This window comes from Schistocerca gregaria, chromosome 3 (genome assembly GCF_023897955.1).
Source record: "Schistocerca gregaria isolate iqSchGreg1 chromosome 3, iqSchGreg1.2, whole genome shotgun sequence".
Taxonomy (NCBI): Eukaryota; Metazoa; Arthropoda; class Insecta; order Orthoptera; family Acrididae; genus Schistocerca; species Schistocerca gregaria.
This window is the reverse complement of record NC_064922.1, coordinates 311,442,652-311,464,992: the sequence shown is the minus strand read 5'-3', so window position 1 is coordinate 311,464,992 and position 22,341 is coordinate 311,442,652. Positions and strand designations below refer to the sequence as shown.

Genomic DNA, 22,341 nt, shown 5'->3' with positions numbered 1-22,341 from the left:
CGCTTCTGCCTTGGTGCCAATGATGGTCGTATGCGTGTTTGGCGCCGTGCAGGTGAGCGCCACAATCAGGACTGCATACGACCGAGGCACACAGGGACAACACCCGGCATCATGGTGTGGGGGGCGATCTCCCACACTGGCCGTACACCTCTGGTGATTGTCGAGGGGACACTGAATAGTGCACGGTACATCCAAACCGTCATCGAACCCATCGTTCTACCATTCCTAGCCCGGCAAGGGAACTTGCTGTTCCAACAGGACAATGCACGTCCGCATGTATCCCGTGCCACCCAACGTGCTCTAGAAGGTGTAAGTCAACTACCCTGGCCAGCAAGATCTCCGGATCTGTCCCCCATTGAGCATGTTTGGGACTGGATGAAGCGTCGTCTCACGCGGTCTGCACGTCCAGCACGAACGCTGGTCCAACTGAGGCGCCAGGTGGAAATGGCATGGCAAGCCGTTCCACAGGACTACATCCAGCATCTCTACGATCGTCTCCATGGGAGAATAGCAGGCTGCATTGCTGCGAAAGGTGGATATACACTGTACTAGTGCCGACATTGTGCATGCTCTGTTGCCTGTGTCTATGTGCCTGTGGTTCTGTCATTGTGATCATGTGATGTATCTGACCCCAGGAATGTGTCAATAAAGTTTCCCCTTCCTGGGACAATGAATTCACGGTGTTCTTATTTCAATTTCCAGGAGTGTAGATATAGTACGGGCCAGTCAAGTGAAATGGAAAGAAGACCAGGATTTCTGGTGAGATGAGTATACGGAAATGTCAACAGCAGCAGAAAATGAGATAGCGGGAGTAGGATTCGTTGTGAACAGGATGGTAGGGCAGAGAGTGTGTTACTGTGAACAGTTCAGTGATACTGTTGTTCTTACCAGGATCGACAGTAAACCAACACCGACAACGATAGTTCAGGTATACATGCCGACGTCGCAAGCTGAAGATGAAGAGATTGGAGAAAGGATATGAGGATATTGAAAGGGTAATGCCGTAGGTAAAGGGAGACGAAAATCTAATAGTCATGGGGGACTGGAATGCAGTTGTAGGGGAAGGAACAGAAGGAAAAGTCAGAAAGAATCAATACGCAATACGGAAATACTACATACTGACGAGATACGCTTGATGTTCTCTAAGGCTATCGATAAAGCAATGAGGAATAGCGCAGTTGGCAGTATAGTTGAAGAGGAATGGACATCTCTAAAAAGGGCAATCAAAAAAGTTGGAAAGAAAAACATAGGTACAAAGAAGGTAATTACGAAGAATCCATGGGTAACAGAAGAAATACTTCAGCTGATCGATGTAAGAAGGATGAACAAAAATACTCACGGAAATTCAGGAATACAGAAATACAAGTCGCTGAAGAATTAAATAACCAAGACGTACAGGGAAGCTAAGACGAAATGGGTGCATGAAAAATGGGATGAAATCGGAAGAGAAATGTTTGTCGGAAGGGCTGACTCAGCTTATAGGAAAGTCAAAAGAACCTTCGGTGAAATGAAATTGAGGGCGCAATGGGAATTCCACTGTTAAATGCAGAGGAGGGAGCGGGTAGGTGGAAAGAGTACACTGGAGGCTTCTATGAGTGGGAAGATTTGTCCGATATGATAGAAGAAGAAACAGGAGTCGATTTAGAAGAGACAGAGGATCCAGTATTAGAATCAGAATTGAAGAGAGCTTTGGAGGACTTAAAATAAAATAAGGCAGAAGGAATATACAACATTCCATCAGAATTTCTAAAATCATTGGGGGAAGTGGCAACAAAACGATTATTCCAGTTGGTGTGTACAATGTATGATATGGCGGCATACCATCTGACTTTCGCAAAAATATCATCCACACAATTCCGAAGACTGTAAGAGCAGACAAGTGCTAGAATTATCGCACAATCAGCTTAACAGTTCATGCATCCAAGCTGCTGACAAGAATAATATACAGGAGAACAAGATGAAAATCGAGGTGGTGTTAGATGATCAGAGTGGCTTTAGGAATAATAAACGCACCAGAGAGGCAATTCTGACGTTGAGGTTGATAATGGAAGCAAGACTGCAGAAAAATCAAGATCTGTATATAGCATTTATCGACTTGGAAAAGTGTTCGACAATGTAAAATAGTGCAAGATGTTCGAAATTCTAAGATAAAATCGTGGTAAGCTGTAGGAAGAGACGGGTAATATACAATATGCACAAGAGCCGAGCGGAAATAACAACAGTTTACGACCAAGAACGAAGTGCTCGGACTAAAAAGACTGTAAGACAGGGATGTAGTCTTCCACACCTGCTCCTCAATCTGTACATCGAAGAAGCAATGATGGAAATAAAAGAAAAGTTCAGGAGCCGAATTAGAACTCAAGATGAATAGGTATCAATGATATGATTCGCTGATGTCATTGCTATCCTGTGTCAAAATTATGAAGAATTACATGCTCTCCTAAATTGAATGGTCTAATGGATACAGAATATGGACTGAGAGTAAACTGAAGAAAAACGAAAGTAATGAGATGCTGCAGAAATGAAAGCAGAGAGAAACTTAACATCAGGATTGACGGTCATGAAGTAGATGAAATTAAGGAATTCTGCTACCTAAGCAGCAAAATAACCAGTGACTGACGAAGCAAGAAAGACATTAAAAGCAGACTAGCACTGGAAAAAAAAACGTCCTGTCCAAGAGATGTCAACTACTATAAAACACAGGCCTAACTTGAGGAAGAAATTTTTGAGAATGTCACTGAAACATGGATTGTTGGAAAACCGGAACAGAAGATAATCGAAGCATTTGAGACGTGGTGTCACAGACGAATGTTGAAAATTAGGTGGACTGATGAGGTAAGGAATGAGGAGTTTCTGCGCAGAATAGGAGAGGAAAGGAACATGTGGAAAATACTTACAAGGAGAAGGGGCAGGATGATGGGAAATGTATTAAGACATCAGGGAATGAGTTCCATGGTACCAGAGGGAGTTGTAGAGCGCAAAAACTGTAGAGGAAGACAGACTGGAATACATCGAGCAGACAATTGAGGACGTAGGTTGCAAGTGCTACTCTGAAATGGAGAGGTTGGCACAGGGGAGAAATTGGTGGCGGGCCCCATCAAACCAGTCAGACGACTGATGACTAAAAAAGTCACAGTCGCCGACTAAATCCAAAGGACTATGTCGGATTGAACATTTTGGCGAGTGGTAACGCTAGTCAACGACAGACGAGCTCGCTATGTGTTCCTCCTGAAACTATATTTTAAAGGGACCAAGCGAAAACTAGTCTGTCTTGCGGGTCAGGCCAGCGTGTTTCGCAATGAAGGCGCTGGCACAGTCAAGTTACTTCTTAAGCAGAATTGAAGTCACTTTGTGCGGATCATTCTGAGATCTCGTCTTACAAATGTTTGGTGAGATTCAGGCTCGCCTCGCGTGGTTTGGCCTATTAGTATCTGTATCATTTACGCATATTTAGCGTGGATATTAAGTTCAAATTTAACGTTCATTGTTCAGTGAGGTGATCAATTTCCGAGATATGGCACAGAATCGGGATTGCGTTACTCCATCCGAATAGTAAGGCGGGTGAATTCATCACACTCTTTCTGGTAAGCAGTGTTCAGCGCTTTCTAATGCATATGAAATCCTTGTTGTTTGAGTTATTCTTTTGTGATGGTCTGTTACATCACATGTTTCCTGTACGGGCGATTCTACATGTACATCCATACTCCGCAAGCCACCTGACGGTGTGTGGCGGAGAGTACCTTGAATACCTCTATGGGTTCTCCCTTCTATTACAGCCTCGTATTGTTCGTGGAAAGAAGGACTGTCGGTATGCCTCTGTGTGGGCTCTAATCTCTCTGATTTTGTCCTCATGGTCTCTTCGCAAGATATACGTAGGAGGGAGCAATATACTGCTTGACTCGTCGGTGAAGGTATGTTCTCGAAACTTCAACAAAAGCCCGTACCGAGCTACTGAACGTCTCTCTTGTAGAGTCTTCCACTGGAGTTTATCACTCACCTCCGCAACGCTTCCGCGATTACTAAATGATCCTGAAACGAAGCGCGCTGCTCTCCGTTGGATCTTCTCTATCAACCCTATCTGGTACGGATCCCACACTGCTGAGCAGTATTCAAGCAGTGGGCGAACAACCGTACTGTAACCTACTTCCTTTGTTTTCGGATTGCATTTCCTTAGGATTCTTCCAATGAATCTCAGTCTGGAATCTGCTTTACCGACGATCAACTTTATATGATCATTCCATTTTAAATCACTCCTAATGCGTACTCCCAGATAATTTATGGAATTAACTGCTTCCTGTTGCTGACCTGCTATATTGTAGCTAAATGATAAGGGATCTATCTTTCTATGTATTCGCAGCACATTACACCTGTCTACATTGAGATACAATTGCCATTCCGTGCACCATGCGTCAATTCGCTGCAGATCCTCCTGCATTTCAGTACAATTTTCCATTGTTGCAACCTCTCGATACATCACAGCATCATCTGCAAAAAGCCTCAGTAAACTTCCGATGTCATCCACCAGGTCATTTATGTATATTGTGAATAGCAACGGTCCTACGACACTCCCCTGCGGCACACCTGAAATCATTCTGACTTCGGAAGACTTCTGTCCATTGAGAATGACATGGTGCGTTCTTTTATCTAGGAACTCTTCAATCCAATCACACAATTGGTCTGATAGTCCATATGCTCTTATTTTGTGCATTAAACGACTGTGGGGAATCGTACCGAACGCCTTGCGAAAGTCAAGAAACACGGCATCTACCTGGGAACCCAGGTCTATGGCCCTCTGAGTCTCGTGGACGAATAGCGCGAGCTGGGTTTCACACGATCGTCCTTTTCGAAACCCATGCTGATTCCTAGAGAGTAGATATCTAGTTTCCAGAAAAGTCATTATACTCTAACATAATACGTGTTCCAAAATTCTACGACTGATCGACGTTAGAGATATAGGTCTATAGTTCCGCATATCTGTTCGACGTCCCTTCTTGAAAACGCTTCATTGTGGTTATGTTCTACAAACGAACACACTCCGCAACCCACCGTAGGTGCGTGGCGGAGGGCAGCCTATACCACTACTAGCCGTTCCCTTTCCTGTTTCACTCGCAGGCGGGACGAGGGGAAAAACGACTGTATATATGCCCCCGGTATGAGCTCTAGTTTTTCGTATCTTATAATCGTGTTCCTTAGGCGCAATGTATGTTGGCGGCAGTAGGAGCTTTCTGCAGTCCGTTTAAAATGTCAGATCTCTGAATTTTCTCAATAGTGTTCCTCAAAAAGAACGTCGCCTTTCCTCCGAGGATTCCCATTTGACTTCCGAATTTTCACTGTAACACCTGCATCCTTCTCGAACCTTAACGTCCTATATGCGGTCTTCTTCACGGATGAACCACACTCACCTAAATTCTACCAATTAATCGAAGTCGAGCGTTCGCCTTCCCTACAACGACCCTCGCATGCTAGTTCTGTTCATCTCACTTTGCCCCTCTACTCCCACATATTTAAACGACGTGACTGTCAAGCAGGTCATACTAATGCTGTATCCAAACATTACGGGTTTGTTTTGCCTACTCATCCCCATTACCTTGCAGTTTTCTGCATTTGTAGTATATTGAGCAAGCAGTAAAGGAAACAAAAGAAAAATTCGGAGTAGGAATTAAAATACATGGAGAAGAAATGAAAACTCTGTGGTTCGCCGATGACATTTTAATTTTGTCAGAGACAGCAAAGGACCTGGAAGAGCAGCTGAACGGAATGGACAGTGTCTTGAAAGGAGAATGTAACATGAACATCAACAAAAGCAAAACAAGGCTAATGGAATGTAGTTGAACTAAATCAGGGGATGTTGGGAGTGTTATATTAGGAAACGAGACACTTTAAATAGTAAATGAGTTTCGCTGTTTGGGGAGCAAAATAACTGATGATGTCCGAAGTAGAGAGAATATAAAATGTAGACAGGATATGGCAAGGAAACCCTTCTTAAGGAGATAAATTTGTTAACATCGAGAATAGGTGTAAGTGTTAGAAAGCCTTTTCTGAAATTATTTGTATGGAGCACACACATGTATGGAAGTGAAACATGGACGATAAACAGTTCAGGCAAGAAGAGAATAAAAGCTTTCGAAATGTGGTGCTACAGAAGAGTGCTGAAGATTAAAAGGGGAGATCACATAACTAATGAGGAGGTATTGAATAGAATTGGAGAGAAGAGAAATTTCTGGCACAGTTTGACTAGAAGAAGGGATCGGTTGGTAGGGAATATTCTAAGGCATCAAGGGATCACCAGTTTAGTATTGGAGGGCAGCACGGAGGGTAAAAATCGTAGAGGGAGGCCAAGAGATGAATACACTAAACAGATTCAGAAGGATGTAGGTTGCAATTGGTACTGGGGGATGAAGAAGCTTGCACAGGATAGAGTAGCATGGAGAGCTGCATCAAACCAGTCAACAACAACAACAGCCAGCCATTGCTATTCATCACAAAACTAGAAAATATGTCTAAATCATCTTGTATCCTCACATAATCACCTCACCCTGTCCGCCAAATCATTTATGAAGAACAGCGGTCATATCACACTTCTCTAGGGCACTCCGGACGATACTCTTGTCTGTGATGTACATTCATCATCGAGGACAACATACCGGGCTCTATAACTTATGGTCTTCGAGCCAGTCAAACACCTGCGAGTCTATTCCACATACTCGTACCTTCGTTAACGCCCTGCAGTGTGGTACCGTGTCAAATGCTTTCCGGAAATCGTAGGAATATAGGATCTGCCTGTTGCCTTTCATCCATAGTTCTCAATATATTATGTGAGAAAAGGACAAACTGAGTTTCACAGGAGTAGTGGTCATAAGCTTTGCGACCTCAAGAAAATTTGTTATATTCGAACTCATAGTATATTCTACAATTCTGCAGAAAACCTATGTTAAGGATATTGGTCTCTAGTTTTGCGGTTATGTTCTTTTACCATTCTTATATACAAGAGTCACTTGTACTTTTCCCAGTCACTTGGGACTTTGCGGTGGGAGAGAGAGATTCACGATAAATGCGAGCTAAGAGGCCAATGCCGCAGAATATTCTTTGTAAAGTTTACACCATGGATGCTAATTGCCATACCGTTCATACTGAAGTCTGTTCTGCAGTCCAACTAAGATACGTTTGTACGATTCTCTTGTGTGGGCGATTTCTTAAATGCGAAATTTAAAACTTCTGCTTTCGTTTTTCTATATTTCACTGCCACAGCACACAGGTCAACGAGTGACTGCATCGAAGCCTTAGACCCAGTTAGCGATTTTACATAGCACCAGAATTTTCTCGCGTTCTTGGCGAGATCTTTTGCTAAGGTATTACTGTGGTAGTGGTACGATGCTTCACGCATAGACATTTTCACCGACGCACGGATCTCTACTAACTTCTACCTATCGTCATTTGCGTGTTCATTTTCGAACTGAGAGCGCAACAGCCTTTGTTTCCTCAGCTTTTTCCGAATTTCACTGCTAAACCACGGTGTGTCTTTTCCGTCCTCAATCCACTTACTAGGCACATACTTCAGAGTCTGTTTAAACTTTGTCCACAATTCCTCTATGTCCATCATACTATAGCGAAATTATGTCATTTCACTGCCCAAGTGAGACACTAAAAACTGCTTATTTGGTCTTTATACCAGAAAAACTCTCGTATCCTTCTTGACTGATTTATTAACTTTCGTAACCATTGTCGCTACGATGATTGTCAGATGAAATTATATTCTGTTGAATCAAAGGTTACGCAGTTTGTTCGTAATCCCTTGTAACTATTTAAAGATCGTTTTATATCTACGTCAAAGTGTGTACTCTGCAAGCTGCACTCGAGGTATCTCATGTAACCTTACAGGTTTTCTTTCTTCAGGAGAGATACCAGCCTTACTGTGTTGCTATTATAACCAGCCCACACGTTTCTCAAAACTGCGCTCACTAGTACGATTCGGTTATTCCTTTGCACGTCTGCCAGGCCGGAAGAAGATACGACATCCGTTGGATGTGCAGAGAGCTTCGGTACGTCACTTCTGGTACCTCGTTACTCCTGTGTGTCTTTTCTTCTTCAGATTTCTAAATGCGAAAAGTTAGATTAACAGATTGGGCGAAGCGTGCTCAATGCACGTAACTTTTCTACAACGTAGGGTGCTTACGCATTGATGAACTACGCTGTGAGCTTATCATAAGGCAGCGCGACCATGGGGTTCATTGAAATGTTCATTTGTGCCCACTATTACTTCGTTGCGCAAAGTAAGCTATGTCTGTCGTTCAGTACGAAGGCAAATTTCTCGGCCTGATAGTGCAAACAACAATTTAAGGTTTCAAAGAAATTTTATTTTACGATACAATCTCCTTTGATATAATAAATTTCATCCAGCTATGTTCCAACGCGATTATCCTCTCTTTGCCACGTTCCCCTAGAAGTGCTACGAACTACCAATCTACAGCCGCAATGGCGTCTTGATTGGACGAAAAGCGCTGACCAGCGAGGAATTTCTTTATTTTTGAGAACGGGGGGAAATCAGAGGGGGCCCAAATCCGGGCAATAGGGTGGATATTCCTGTACTTTATACCTTAGTTAGCCCTACGAAGAGACACTTGTGGGATGGTGTATAGTCCTGATAGATTCTTTTTCTTCTTGAAGCCGTGTCTGTTTTCGCGAATGCTTGGGTGCAATTTCGTTAGAAGTTTAGAGTAGCATCCTCCTGTTATCATTTCACTTTTTTCAAGAGTCAGAAGAATTCCTTTCGCATCCGAAAACATCGACGCCATGATTTTTCTCTCTGATGGCAACGTCCGTCCCTTCTTTGGACCTGAAGAACTGGCTTCTATCCACCGCATACACTGCTGTTTGGATTCGGGTGTGTAGTGATGAATCCATCTTTATCCACCGTGAAGTGCCGACGCAGAAAGTCACTTCTGTTTTTCTTAATACGCACCAAGCATTCTCTTGCGAATGCGTTGTGAGCACACGCGGCACCCTTCTTGCGCATATTTTCTTATGTTCAGTTCCTGATGCTAGATGTGAACAACAAGTTTCTTTGAGATCTCTAGAGCATTAGCAGTTTCACGCAGCTTTATACGCCGATCTTCCAAAACCGTGTCCTGTACTTCGTCGATGGTTTCCGATGTGCTCGCACTTTTTGGACATCCTTCGCGTGGACCACCTAGGCCACCCTCTGGGCCACATTTAAACTCAAATTAGCTCTGCGCACGATGGGACTTAATACCTGAGGCTATCAGTCCCCTAGAACTTTAATTTTTTTTTCGGTCATCAGTCTACTGACTGGTTTGATGCGGCCCGCCACGAATTCCTTTCCTGTGCTAACCTCTTCATCTCAGAGTAGCACTTGCAACCTACGTCCTCAATTATTAGCTTGTCGTATTCCAATCTCTGTCTTCCTCTACAGTTTTTGCCCTCTACAGCTCCCTCTAGTACCATGGAAGTCATTCTCTCATGTCTTAGCAGATGTCCTATCATCCTGTCCCTTCTCCTTATCAGCGTTTACCACATATTCCTTTCCTCTCCGATTCTGCGTAGAACCTCGTCATTCCTTACCTTATCAGTCCACCTAATTTTCAACATTCGTCTATAGCACCACATCTCAAACGCTTCGATTCTCTTCTGTTCCGGTTTTCACACAGTCCATGTTTCACTACCATACAATGCTGCACTCCAGACGTACATCCTCAGAAATTTCTTCCTCAAATTAAGACCGGTATTTGATATTAGTAGACTTCTCTTGGCCAGAAATGCCTTTTTTGCCACAGCGAGTCTGCTTTTGATGTCCTCCTTGCTCCGTCCGTCATTGGTTATTTTACTGCCTAGGTAGCAGAATTCCTTAACTTCACTGACTTTGTGACCATCAATCCCGATGTTAAAGTTTCTCGCTGTTCTCCTTTCTACTACTTCTCATTACCTTCGTCTTTCTCCGATTTACTCTCAAACCATACTGTGTACTCATTAGACTGTTCATTCCGTTCAGCAGATCGTTTAATTCTTCTTCACTTTCACTCAGGATAGCAATGTCATCAGCGAATCGTATCATTGATATCCTTTCACCTTGTATTTTAATTCCACTCCTGAACCTTTCTTTTATTTCCATCACTGCTTCCTCGATGTACAGATTGAAGAGTAGGGGCGAAAGGCTACAGCCTTGTCTTACACCCTCCTTAATACGAGCACTTCGTTCTTGATCGTCCACTCTTATTATTCCCTCTTGGTTGTTGTACATATTGTACATGACCCGTCTCTCCCTATAGCTTACCCCTCCTTTTTTCAGAATCTCGAACAGCTTGCACCATTTTATATTGTCGAACGCTTTTTCCAGATCGACAAATCCTATGAACGTGTCTTAATTTTTCTTTAGCCTTGCTTCCATTATTGGCCGTAACGTCAGAATTGCCTCTCTGGTGCCTTTACTTTTCCTAAAGCCGAACTGATCGTCACCTAGCGCATTCTCAATTTTCTTTTCCATTCTTCTGTATATTATTCTTGTAAGCAGCTTCGATGCATGAGCTGTTAAGCTGATTGTGCGATAATTCTCGCACTTGTCAGATCTTGCCGTCTTCGGAATTGTGTGGATGATGCTTTTCCGAAAGTCAGACGGTATGTCGCCAGACCCATATATTCTACACACCGACGTGAATAGTCGTTTTGTTGCCACTTCCCCTAATGATTTTAGAAATTCTGATGGAATGTTATCTATCCCTTCTGCCTTATTTGACCGTAAGTCCTCCAAAGCTCTTTTAAATTCCGATTCTAATATTGGATCCACTATCTCTTCTAAATCGACTCTTGTTTCTTCTTCTATCACATCAGACAAATCTTCACCCTCATAGAGGCTTTCAATGTATTCCTTCCACCTATCTGCTCTCTCCTCTGCATTTAACAGTGGAATTCCCGTTGCATTCTTAATGTTACCACTGTTGCTTTTAATGTCACCAAAGGTTGTTTTGACTTTCCTGTATGCTGCGTCTGTCCTTCCGACAATCATATCTTTTTCGATGTCTTCACATTTTTCCTGCAGCCATTTCGTCTTAGCTTCCCTGCACTTCCTCTTTATTTCATTCCTCAGCGACTTGTATTTTTGTATTCCTGATTTTCCCGGAACGTGTTTGTACTTCCTCCTTTCATCAATCAACTGAAGTACACTCCTGGTAATTGAAATAAGAACACCGTGAATTCATTGTCCCAGGAAGGGGAAACTTTATTGACACATTCCTGGGGTCAGATACATCACATGATCACACTGACAGAACCACAGGCACATAGACACAGGCAACAGAGCATGTACAATGTCGGCACTAGTACAGTGTATATCCACCTTTCGCAGCAATGCAGGCTGCTATTCCCCCATGGAGACGATCGTAGAGATGCTGGATGTAGTCCTGTGGAACGGCTTGCCATGCCATTTCCAACTGGCGCCTCAGTTGGACCAGCGTTCGTGCTGGACGTGCTGACCGCATGAGACGACGCTTCATCCAGTCCCAAACATGCTCAATGGGGGACAGATCCGGAGATCTTGCTGGCCAGGGTAGTTGACTTACACCTTCTAGAGCACGTTGGGTGGCACGGGATACATGCGGACGTGCATTGTCCTGTTGGAACAGCAAGTTCCCTTGCCGGTCTAGGAATGATAGAACGATGGGTTCGATGACGGTTTGGATGTACCGTGCACTATTCAGTGTCCCCTCGACGATCAAAAGAGGTGTACGGCCAGTGTAGGACATCGCTCCCCACACCATGATGCCGGGTGTTGGCCCTGTGTGCCTCGGTCGTATGCAGTCCTGATTGTGGCGCTCACCTGCACGGCGCCTAACACGCATACGACCATCATTGGCACCAAGGCAGAAGCGACTCTCATCGCTGAAGACGACACGTCTCCATTCGTCCCTCCATTCACGCCTGTCGCGACACCACTGGAGGCGGGCTGCACGATGTTGGGGCGTGAGCGGAAGACGGCCTAACGGTGTGCGGGACCGTAGCCTAGCTTCATGGAGACGGTTGCGAATGGTCCTCGCCGATACCCCAGGAGCAACAGTGTCCCTAATTTGCTGGGAAGTGGCGGTGCGGTCCCCTACGGCACTCCGTAGGATCCTACGGTCTTGGCGTGCATCCGTGCGTCGCTGCGGTCCGGTCCCAGGTCGACGGGCACGTGCACCTTCCGCATACCACTGGCGACAACATCGATGTACTGTGGAGACCTCACGCCCCACGTGTTGAGCAATTCGGCGGTACGTCCACCCGGCGTCCCGCATGCCCACTATACGCCCTCTCTCAAAGTCCGTCAACTGCACATACGGTTCACGTCCACGCTGTCGCGGCATGCTACCAGTGTTAAAGACTGCGATGGAGCTCCGTATGCCACGGCAAACTGGCTGACACTGACGGCGGCGGTGCACAAATGCTGCGCAGCTAGCGCCATTCGACGGCCAGCACCGCGGTTCCTGGTGTGTCCGCTGTGCCGTGCGTGTGATCATTGCTTGTACAGCCCTCTCGTAATCTCCGGAGCAAGTATGGTGGGTCTGACACACCGGTGTCAATGTGTTCTTTTTTCAGTTTCCAGGAGTGTACTTCTTCTGTTACCCATGGTTTCTTCGCAGCTACCTTCTTTGTACCTATGTTTTCCTTCCCAAATTCTGTGATGGTCCTTTTTAGAGACGTCCATTCCTCTTCAACTGTGTTGCCTACTGCGCTATTCCTTATCGCTGTATCTATAGCTTTAGAGAACTTCAAACGTATCTCGTCATTCCTTAGAACTTCCGTATCCCACTTCTTTGCGTATTGATTCTTCCTGACTAATGTCTTGAACTTCAGCCTACTCTTCATCACTACTATATTGTGATCTGAGTCTATATCTGCTCCTGGGTACGCCTTACAATCCAGTATCTGATTTCGGAATTTCTGTCTCACCATGATGTAATCTAATTGAAATCTTCCCATATCTCCTGGCCTTTTGCAAGTATACCTTCTCCTCTTGTGATTCTTGAACAGGGTATTCGCTATTACTAGCTGAAACTTGTTACAGAACTCAATTAGTCTTTCTCCTCTTTCATTCCTTGTCCCAAGCCCATATTCTCCTGTAACCTTTTCTTCTACTCCTTCCCCCACAACTGCATTCCAGTCGCCCGTGACTACTAGATTTCCGTCCCCCTTTACATACTGCATTACCCTTTCGATATCCTCATACACTTTCTCTATCTGTTCATCTTCAGCTTGCGACTTCGGCATGTATACCTGAACTATCGTTGTCGATGTTGGTCTGCTGTCGATTCTGATTAGAAAAACCTGGTCACTGAACTGTTCATAGTAACACACCCTCTGCCCTACCTTCCTATTCATAACGAATCCTACACCTGTTGTACCATTTTCTGCTGCTGTTGATATTACCCGATACTCATCTAACCAGAAATCCTTGTCTTCCTTCCACTTCACTTCACTGACCCCTACTATATCTAGATTGAGCCTTTGCATTTCTCTTTTCAGATTTTCTAGTTTCCCTACCACGTTCAAGCTTCTGACATTCCACGCACCGACTCGTTGATTATTCAGTCTTTTTCTCATGGTAACCTCCCCTCCCGGAGATCCGATGGGGGACTATTCCGGGATCTTTTGCCAATGGAGAGATGATCAACTATAGGCGACACGTCCTGTGAATACACGTTACGTGTCTTTAATGCAGTGGTTTCCATTGCCTTCTGCATTCTCATGTCGTTGATCATTGCTGATTCTTCCGCCTTTTAGGGGCAATTTCCCACCCCTAGGACAAGAGAGTGCCCTGAACCTCCATCCGCTCCTCCACCCTCTTTGACAAGGCTGTTGGCAGAATGAGGCTGACTTCTTATACCGGAAGTCTTCGACCGCCAATGCTGATTATCAAAATTCAGGCAGTGGCGGGGATCGAACCCGCGACCGAAGATGTTTCGATTATGAATCAGAGACGCTACCCCTAGACCACGGATACAACCCTAGAACTTAGAACTACTTAAACCAAACATCCATGCCGAAGGCAGGATTCGAAACTGCGACCATAGCAGTCGCGCGGTTCCGGGTTTGCATTTAAACTCAGCCGAGCATTTCTTCACAGTGGAAATTGCACGTGAAGAGCCGCCATACACATTTACGCAAATGGAATTCGGTCTTTGTTAAACCTCCTTTTATCAAGACTTTAATCACTGCAAGATACGCGATTTTTTTCCCATTTTCATTACCACGTGCACACAACGGCTTCAAATGACTGCTTACAGTCAATTGCTGCCTGTAATGACTTCCAGTTTTTCACGGCGTCTACTAACGGCTGTACCCGTGTGAGGGGGAATCAAGCGAGTAGGGCTGCTATCTCTGGAGGTCGAGAAATTTTCAGATCGCCTTCGTAGGTTCTATTCCTTTAAAATATTGTACTCAGAAGGCGTTATAATATCTTCTCTTGGGTGTAAACTTTAGGTAGAAGAGGGGATTAGTTCGGAGCGTGTTTCACGAAACAGTGCAAGTCGTCTCAGTTTAGCAGAGGGACACACTGCTGCTAAAGGAGAGTCAAGTGTGTGGGAGTCAGGTGTGACTGCATGGCTGTGCCGAGGCCACGGCGAGATAGGCTCCAGACAGTGGCAAAGGCGGAGAGGGTGCGGAAGAAGTGCCGGAAGAAGAAGGGGGAAAAAAAGAGTCGATTAGGCTAGGCGCAAATTGAGACGCGTATAGCGCGTGTGGCGTGACGCACCGCAGCGCGTGTTTTTGTAACATCACAGGTTCAAATGGGACCGCGCAAATTTCGACGCGACGCGACTGAGACGCGATACGCGCCTGCGCCACGTCGCGCGGCGTTGTGGTTGAGGCGTCGCGCGTGGCTCGCTAGCACCGTGGGAAAATTGAGGCGGGGAGCGGAAAAGTAGCCCGGCCATATGCTCACATCGGAACGGCGCATATCAGCAGTGGTAGTATTGCCCATACGATAAATTTTGCCGTACTGTGTACTGAATTTTATTGCCTTTGGGTAGTGTTTCGTTTTTCGCCATTTAAACGCTCCAGCTTTCTTCCTTAGCACGCTATACTTTTCTGTTATTTATATCTGCATAGTTTTGTTTTGTTTTTCTTCTGTCAAGAAAAACGTATACTTCAGTAACTGATGAGCCATTGGCCGCTGGAATTGCACCATATGCCTCCGTGATGTTTTCAGATCGCAAGAACGGACAGAGGGTAGTGAATAAGGAAGCAAGGAATATTATAAAATCATCTGATTAAGAATCAAGACAGGAAAGTAAAGCAAGTTCATCTTCTCGCTGCCTAGTGAGCTACCGTATCTGTACGATCTGTTACAAACATTTAGAAAGGGATAATCTCACAGGTGTGATCCCTTTGTGCATCTGGTAAAAAGCGTCCAAGATCTTAAGTATGTAAGTTTCACTGTGATTACTCTGATATGGATGTAATAAGGTAATACGACACACTGTACTACATGCATGTGAGCAACATATTTCCACTGCAAGCTAGAAACAGTCGAAAAGCAGTCACAAATAACAATGTTTTAATTGGTTCGCCGTGATGAGAAAAAGCATTTCAATTGTTGCATGGACATTATCAGCATTAATAAACTAATTAAACAACAACAGGCTACACAAATGAAGAAAACGATCGGTATTATTACGAAAGTAGGAACATCCTAAAAGAGTGTTATGATTAGATATATTTAATTTATTGAAATGTGCTGCTGACAAAGGCAGATCTACTTTCATGACAATGTTTTTCGAACTCCATCTCTCAAGGCACACATGGCTAGCTTGTGCATTCCTGTCGCGCGCATTATCCTTCGCCGCTGACAATACACTCACCATTGTGTTGTGCGACAGATCAATTGTTTATTTTCCTCAATAACAACTATTTTATTCGCGATCACGCATTGTCAGTTTGGCAAGCCCTAGGTGCGTCAACAATATCTGGCATGTGCCTATCATTCCGCCTGAAGGAACGCTCGTCATTATTTTAATACTGCTCAAATCTAGAGAAGGAATAAAATCCTTTGGTAAGTTTCCATTCCAGTCGCTCAGTGTTAAAAATATGATGGGTTACGGGGATTCCACCAAAATTCCAATCTGTTTTTGTGTGAGTTGTTAACCTTTTCTCACTGGAAAAAGCATCACCATTTATGAGTAAAGGCCACATTTCTCTTGGTGACTGGTTTAATTGTACTGCCTTTGTCACAATGTAATTTGCCAAACTCATCTCACATCAGCTATTGAGACAGAATTCCGAAATGGAAGGCCTCATTAAACAAGTACTTGGCAATCACAGAGCTCAATAGCTTACGAAAAACCTCATAGTATCGGTTTGCAGTAACATAAAAGAAGAAATTTCATGTTTATTTTCATAACAGGAAGCTCTTGTTTCGCTAGCTGTCGATAACTCTTAAAAAATTACAGTCACTGGAGTGAAATAAATAAGAAAAGAAGTATAAGTAGTGATATATCGCCATAGATAAGAAAGTTCCGTGTGTTTAATAATTGGCAAAACACTCTCCTCCTTGTGTGCTATCATTCGCCAAACTTTCGTTTCGATGTCTAGAGCGGTTTAGGAGATATGACAGATGTTGCGAGTATTTCAGTCTCGCGGGCGTGAGATCGGAAGTGAGCGCGCTACATGGGATCCATTTTCTGGAGATCGGAGGCAGATAGAGATCTCCTCCCAAATCTAAACAAAAATTCAGCATGTTAGCTGAATTTCATACGCAGCAACATATGGTGTAACACGCACCAAACGCAAAATCATAGCGAACCCTAATTTTCGTTGCAAACTTTTTGAGTTTTGCGCAGTGTCTCACTAAACTGTGTACATCACAATAAGAATGGTCATTAACGAGGTGATGGGCACTTCGCCACGAAGCTGACATATAAACGCTACAAATAAGGCAAAAATCATATATTTTCGGAGAATAGTTTCTGTAAAATCGTTTGAGGAAGATAAGAGGTTGCGCGCGCTTCGGTTCAGTCAGCGCAGAGCGTCGCCAGTCGGCGCGTGCTAAGTATGGTGTACGCGTCGCAATATGCGCTGGACCCGTGCGACACGTGCGTGTCGCGCTGTAGTCTAGTGTCGCGTCACACGTGCTATACGCTTCTCAATTTGCGCCTAACCTAAGAAGTAACCGAAAGACGCATGCGAGTTCTCACACCCCGCAGGTTCCTGTCTTTTGCCTGCGAGAAGAAGGATTTCCCTCAGCCCACGACTGTAAACGCACGCTGTCGTCACTAAGTAGCATAATAAAGAAATGACTACTGCCCAATAGGAATAACCTTGTGTATGTGGCAACAATGTGCTTCGCGCCTTCACATTTATCTCACGTCCAACAGTGGAGGTTTTTCTGCTACTTCGCTACGGTAGGGTAAGATATCGAAGGTTGGCGAGTGGGTGTTGAAGCAACTCTAGTTTTTGGTCAAAGGATTCAGATTTTTGACGATTTCTGACAACTGAGGACTGGAATGAAAGTGCGTAAGCTAGAGTGATTCTTTAAATATTTCAAAGAATAGTAGGTGAATTAGGAAACAGCTCTCACATACACAAGATCATTTCATCTCGCTTTAATTTACTGTTCGGAACGCCTTAAATAACACCTCTGTATATTATATTGATATTTGTCCCAAACACGGCAGAAATATCGATACAGCTGAGCTAGTTGTTAACGAAATAGCGGGTTTCAGATTACAGTAGAGCACTGATACAGCTTCCTATTAGGATATTTTGAAGGTTTTTCTTTTTTTTTTTTTTTAGCACAACGTTTCTACAGCATGGATTACGAGAACACCAGAATCACCCATTCTTGAGTAATACTTTGGGATCCTTGCCAGGTCAAATTACAGAAAGACATCCAAGCAATTCAGTGGTGGCCCGCTGTATTTGATACTGGCCCGTTCGGGGAACACCCAAGTATTGCGGAAATGATTTGTGAACTCAAATGGGAAAACCTGGATGAAAGAAGTATTTTCGCGGAACACTAATTGAGAAAATTTAGGAAACCGGCATGTGAAGCTTACTGCAGAAAGATTCTGCTGCCGCCAACATACATTTCGCATAAGGACCACGAAGATAAGACAAATTAGGGCATATATACAGTCGTTTTTTCCCTCACTTTATTTGTTAATGGAACAGAAAAGAAGAGACTAGCAGTGGTACAAGGTATCCCCCCATGACGCATTATGCGGTGGCTTGCAGAGTATGTATGCAGATGCCGATACGAGATGCTTATCCAATTATCGAAACAGCTTTGTGAACGTTGGTGGTAATCCCAATGACTGCAGCATCTTGTCAACGCTGTTTCAGCAAATTAGAGACGATGAAAAACTACGTAAGGTCGAACACACGTGAAGCAGCCTGCAAAATTCAGCTATCTTCTCAAGAGAAAGTTACACAGCTACTAATTTGTTTTCGATGATATATTCAATTTGGTTTCTTAATAATAGCCAACGTAACGTGAAACTACATTAAAAACGACATTATTGGAAAGGAATTTGTTCTCAACACTTCACTAAAACCCTTTCTCATTTATTCTGAATTAATAATTACGGACATCAACAACTTATAAAGACGAAATAGAAACTCTTATACAGGGTGTTACAAAAAGGTACGGCCAAACTTTCAGGAAACATTCCTCAGACACAAAGAAAAGATGTTATGTGGACATGTGTCCGGAAACGCTTAATTTCCACGTTACAGCTCATTTTAGTTTCGTCAGTATGTACTGTACTTCCTCGATTCACGACCGGTCGGCCCAATAGTAGGAAGGTAATGTTGACTTCGGTGCTTGTGTTGACATGCGACTCACTGCTCTATAGTACTAGTATCAGTCACATCAAAACGGTTCAAATGGCTCTGAGCACTATACGACTCAACTTCTGAGAACTTAGAACTAATTAAACCTAACTAACCTAAGGACATCACACACATCCATGCCCGAATCAGGATTCGAACCTGCGACCGTAGTGGTCGCTCGGCTCCAGACTGTAGCGCCCAGAACCGCACGGCCACTCCGGCCGGTCCAATCACATCAGTACGTAGCATCAACAGTTTAGTGTTCATCACGAAAGTGGTTTTGCAGTCAGTGCAATGTTTACAAATGCGGAGTTGGCAGATGCCCATTTGATGTATGGATTAGCACAGGGCAATAGCCGTGGCACTGTACGTTTGTATCGAGGCAGATTTCCAGAACGAAGGTGTCCCGACAGGAAGACGTTCGAAGCAATTGATCGGCGTCTTAGGGAGCACGGAACATTCCAGCCTATGACTCGAGACTGGGGAAGACCTAGAACGACGAGGACACCTGCAATGGACGAGGCAATTCTTCTTGCAGTTGACGATAACCCTAATGTCAGCGTCAGAGAATTTGCTGCTGTACAAGGTAACGTTGACCACGTCACTGTATGGAGAGTGCTACGGGAGAACCAGTTGTTTCCGTACCATGTACAGCGTGTGCAGGCACTATCAGCAGCTGATTGGCCTCCACGGGTACACTTCTGCGAATGGTTCATCCAACAATGTGTCAATCCTCATTTCAGTGCAAATGTTCTCTTTACGGATGAAGCTTCATTCCAACGTGATCAAATTGTAAATTTTCACAACCAACATGTGTGGGCTGAGGAGAATCCGCACGCAACTGTGCAATAACGTCATCAACACAGATTTTCTGTGAACGTTTGCGCAGGCATTGTTGGTGATGTCTTGATTGGGCCCCATGTTCTTCCACGTACGCTCAATGGAGCAAGTTATCCTGATTTCATACGGGATACTCTACCTGTGCTGCTAGAACATGTGCCTTTACAAGTAAGACACAACATGTGGTTCATGCACGATGGAGCTCCTGCACATTTCAGTCGAAGTGTTCGTACGCTTCTCAACAACAGATTCGGTGACCGATGGATTGGTAGAGGCGGACCAATTCCATGGCCTCCACGCTCTCCTGACCTCAACCCTCTTGACTTTCATTTATGGGGGCATTTGAAAGCTCTTGTCTACGCAACCCCTGTACCAAATGTAGAGACTCTTCGTGCTCGTATTGTGGACGGCTGTGATACGATACGCTATTCTCCAGGGCTGCATCAGCGCATCAGGGATTCCATGCGACAGAGGGTGGATGCATGTATCCTCGCTAACGGAGGACATTTTGAACATTTCCTGTAATAAAGTGTTTGAAGTCACGCTGGTACGTTCTGTTCTATGTGTTTCCATTCCATGATTAATGTGATTTGAAGAGAAGTAATAAAATGAGCTCTAACATGGAAAGTAAGCGTTTCCGGACACATGTCCACATAACATATTTTCGCTGTTTGTGTGAGAGGAATGTTTCCTGAAAGTTTGGCCGTACCTTTTTGTAACACTCTGTATTGTAGACCATATTAAAATGCAGTAGCTACCATAAACCATAAGATATAGATTTTGTTTTAGTTTCAGTTTTTTAGAATTTTTAATAATGCTACATATCATTTGTTGTGTGCAATATTTTTAATTTTCATAGCTCATTTATGATGGATGATCAGAAACTAAGGTTACAGTGCCGATATTCCTGGAATTTCTCTGTTTTAGGGAAATTAGTTGCGTGAGGTAATGTGTTTAATTCGCATTTTTTATCAGCACTAATTAATTTTATTTCCTAATATTTTTTGTTTACGTTTGGCGTGTATGGACTTTTCTCTCTCCTGTCGCGGAAGTGTACAACAATCAGCACTATTCTTTTCCGTGAAATACTGGGAAAGCCTTGCTTAATACCTGCCCAGGCGGGGCGTAAAGCTCCGTGCCGTGCAGTCATCAATGGTACACGAGTGTGCCTAGGGCACCGAAAGCCCATATCGATGACGTTTCGTTTAGCGGTCGCACGTTGACACTTGTTGATGGCTCAGCATTGATATTTGCAGCAACTTGCGGAAGTGTTGCACTTCTGTCACGTTGAACGATTCTCTTCAATCATCGACTTCTTATAGAGACGCTGCGGACCGCAGCGCCATATTCTGCCTGTTTACGTATCTCTGTATTCGAATACGCGTGCCTATACAAGTTTCTTTGGCGCTTCAGTGAAATTATCTCCCAGAATCTTAATCCACTATAAATTCGGAGGGAGAGAAGAGAGAGAGAGAGAGAGAGAGAGAGAGAGAGAGAGAGAGAGAGAGAGAGAGAGAGAGAGAGAGAGAGAAACATTTCACTGTTTAGCATTAGTTTCTGATCAGCCCCTCTTACATTTTTTTAGTAACGCTTAATTTTTATTAAACTTATACTAAAAATTACAAAATTTTCTAAATACACTACTGGCCATTAAAATTGCTACACCAAGAAGAAATGCAGATGATAAACGGGTATTCAGTCGACAAATATATTATACTGGAACTGTCATGTGATTACATTTTCACGGAATTTGGGTGCATAGATACTGAGAAATAAGTACGCAGAACAACCACCTCTGGCCGCAATAACGACCTTGATACACCTGGGCATTGAGTCAAACAGGGTTTGGATGGCGTGTATAGGTACAGATGCCCATGTAGCTTCGACACGATGCCACAGTTCATCAAGAGTAGTGACTGGCGTATTGTGACGAGCCAGTTGCTCGGCCACCATTGACGAGACGTTTTCAATTGGTGAGAGATCTGGAGAATGTGCTGGCCAGGGCAGCAGTCGAACATTTTCTGTATCCCGAAAGGCCCGTACAGGACCTGCAACATGCGGTGGTGCATTATCCTGCTGAAATGTAGGGTTTTGCAGGGATCGAATGAAGGGTAGAGCCACGGGTGGTAACACATCTGAAATGTAACGTCCACTGTTCAAAGTGCCGTCAGTGTGAACAAGAGGTGACCGAGACGTGTAACTAATGGCAGCCCATACCATCACGCCTGGTGATACGCCAGTATGGCGATGATGAATGCACTTTTCCAATGTGCATTTACCACGATGCCACCAAACACGAATGCAACCATCATCATGCTGTAAACAGAACCTGGGTCATCCGAAAAAAAAAATGACATTTTCCGATTCCTGCACCCAGGTTCGTCGTTGAGTACACCGTCGCTGGCACCTCCTGTCTGTGATACATTGTCAAGGGTAACCGCAGCCATGGTCTCCGAGCTGATAGTCCATGTTGCTGCAAACGTGATCGTACTGTTCGTGCAGATGGTTGTTGTCTTGCAAAGTCCCCATCTGTTGACTCAGGAATCGAGACGTGGCTGTACGATCCGTTACAGCCATACGGATAAGATGCTTGTCATCTCGACTGCTAGTGAAGCAAGGCAATTGGGATCCAGCACGGCGTTCCGTATTACCCTCCTGAAGCCAACGACTCCATATTCTGTTAACAGT

The 22,341-nt window shown here is 44.2% G+C and overlaps 1 protein-coding gene across 4 annotated transcripts in view; it reads right to left on the bottom strand.

Moving 5' to 3' along the window:
* Positions 1–22,341, bottom strand: part of LOC126354710 (rap guanine nucleotide exchange factor 4) — a 1,235,035-nt gene that overhangs the window by 157,540 nt on the left and 1,055,154 nt on the right. The window lies entirely within an intron of this gene.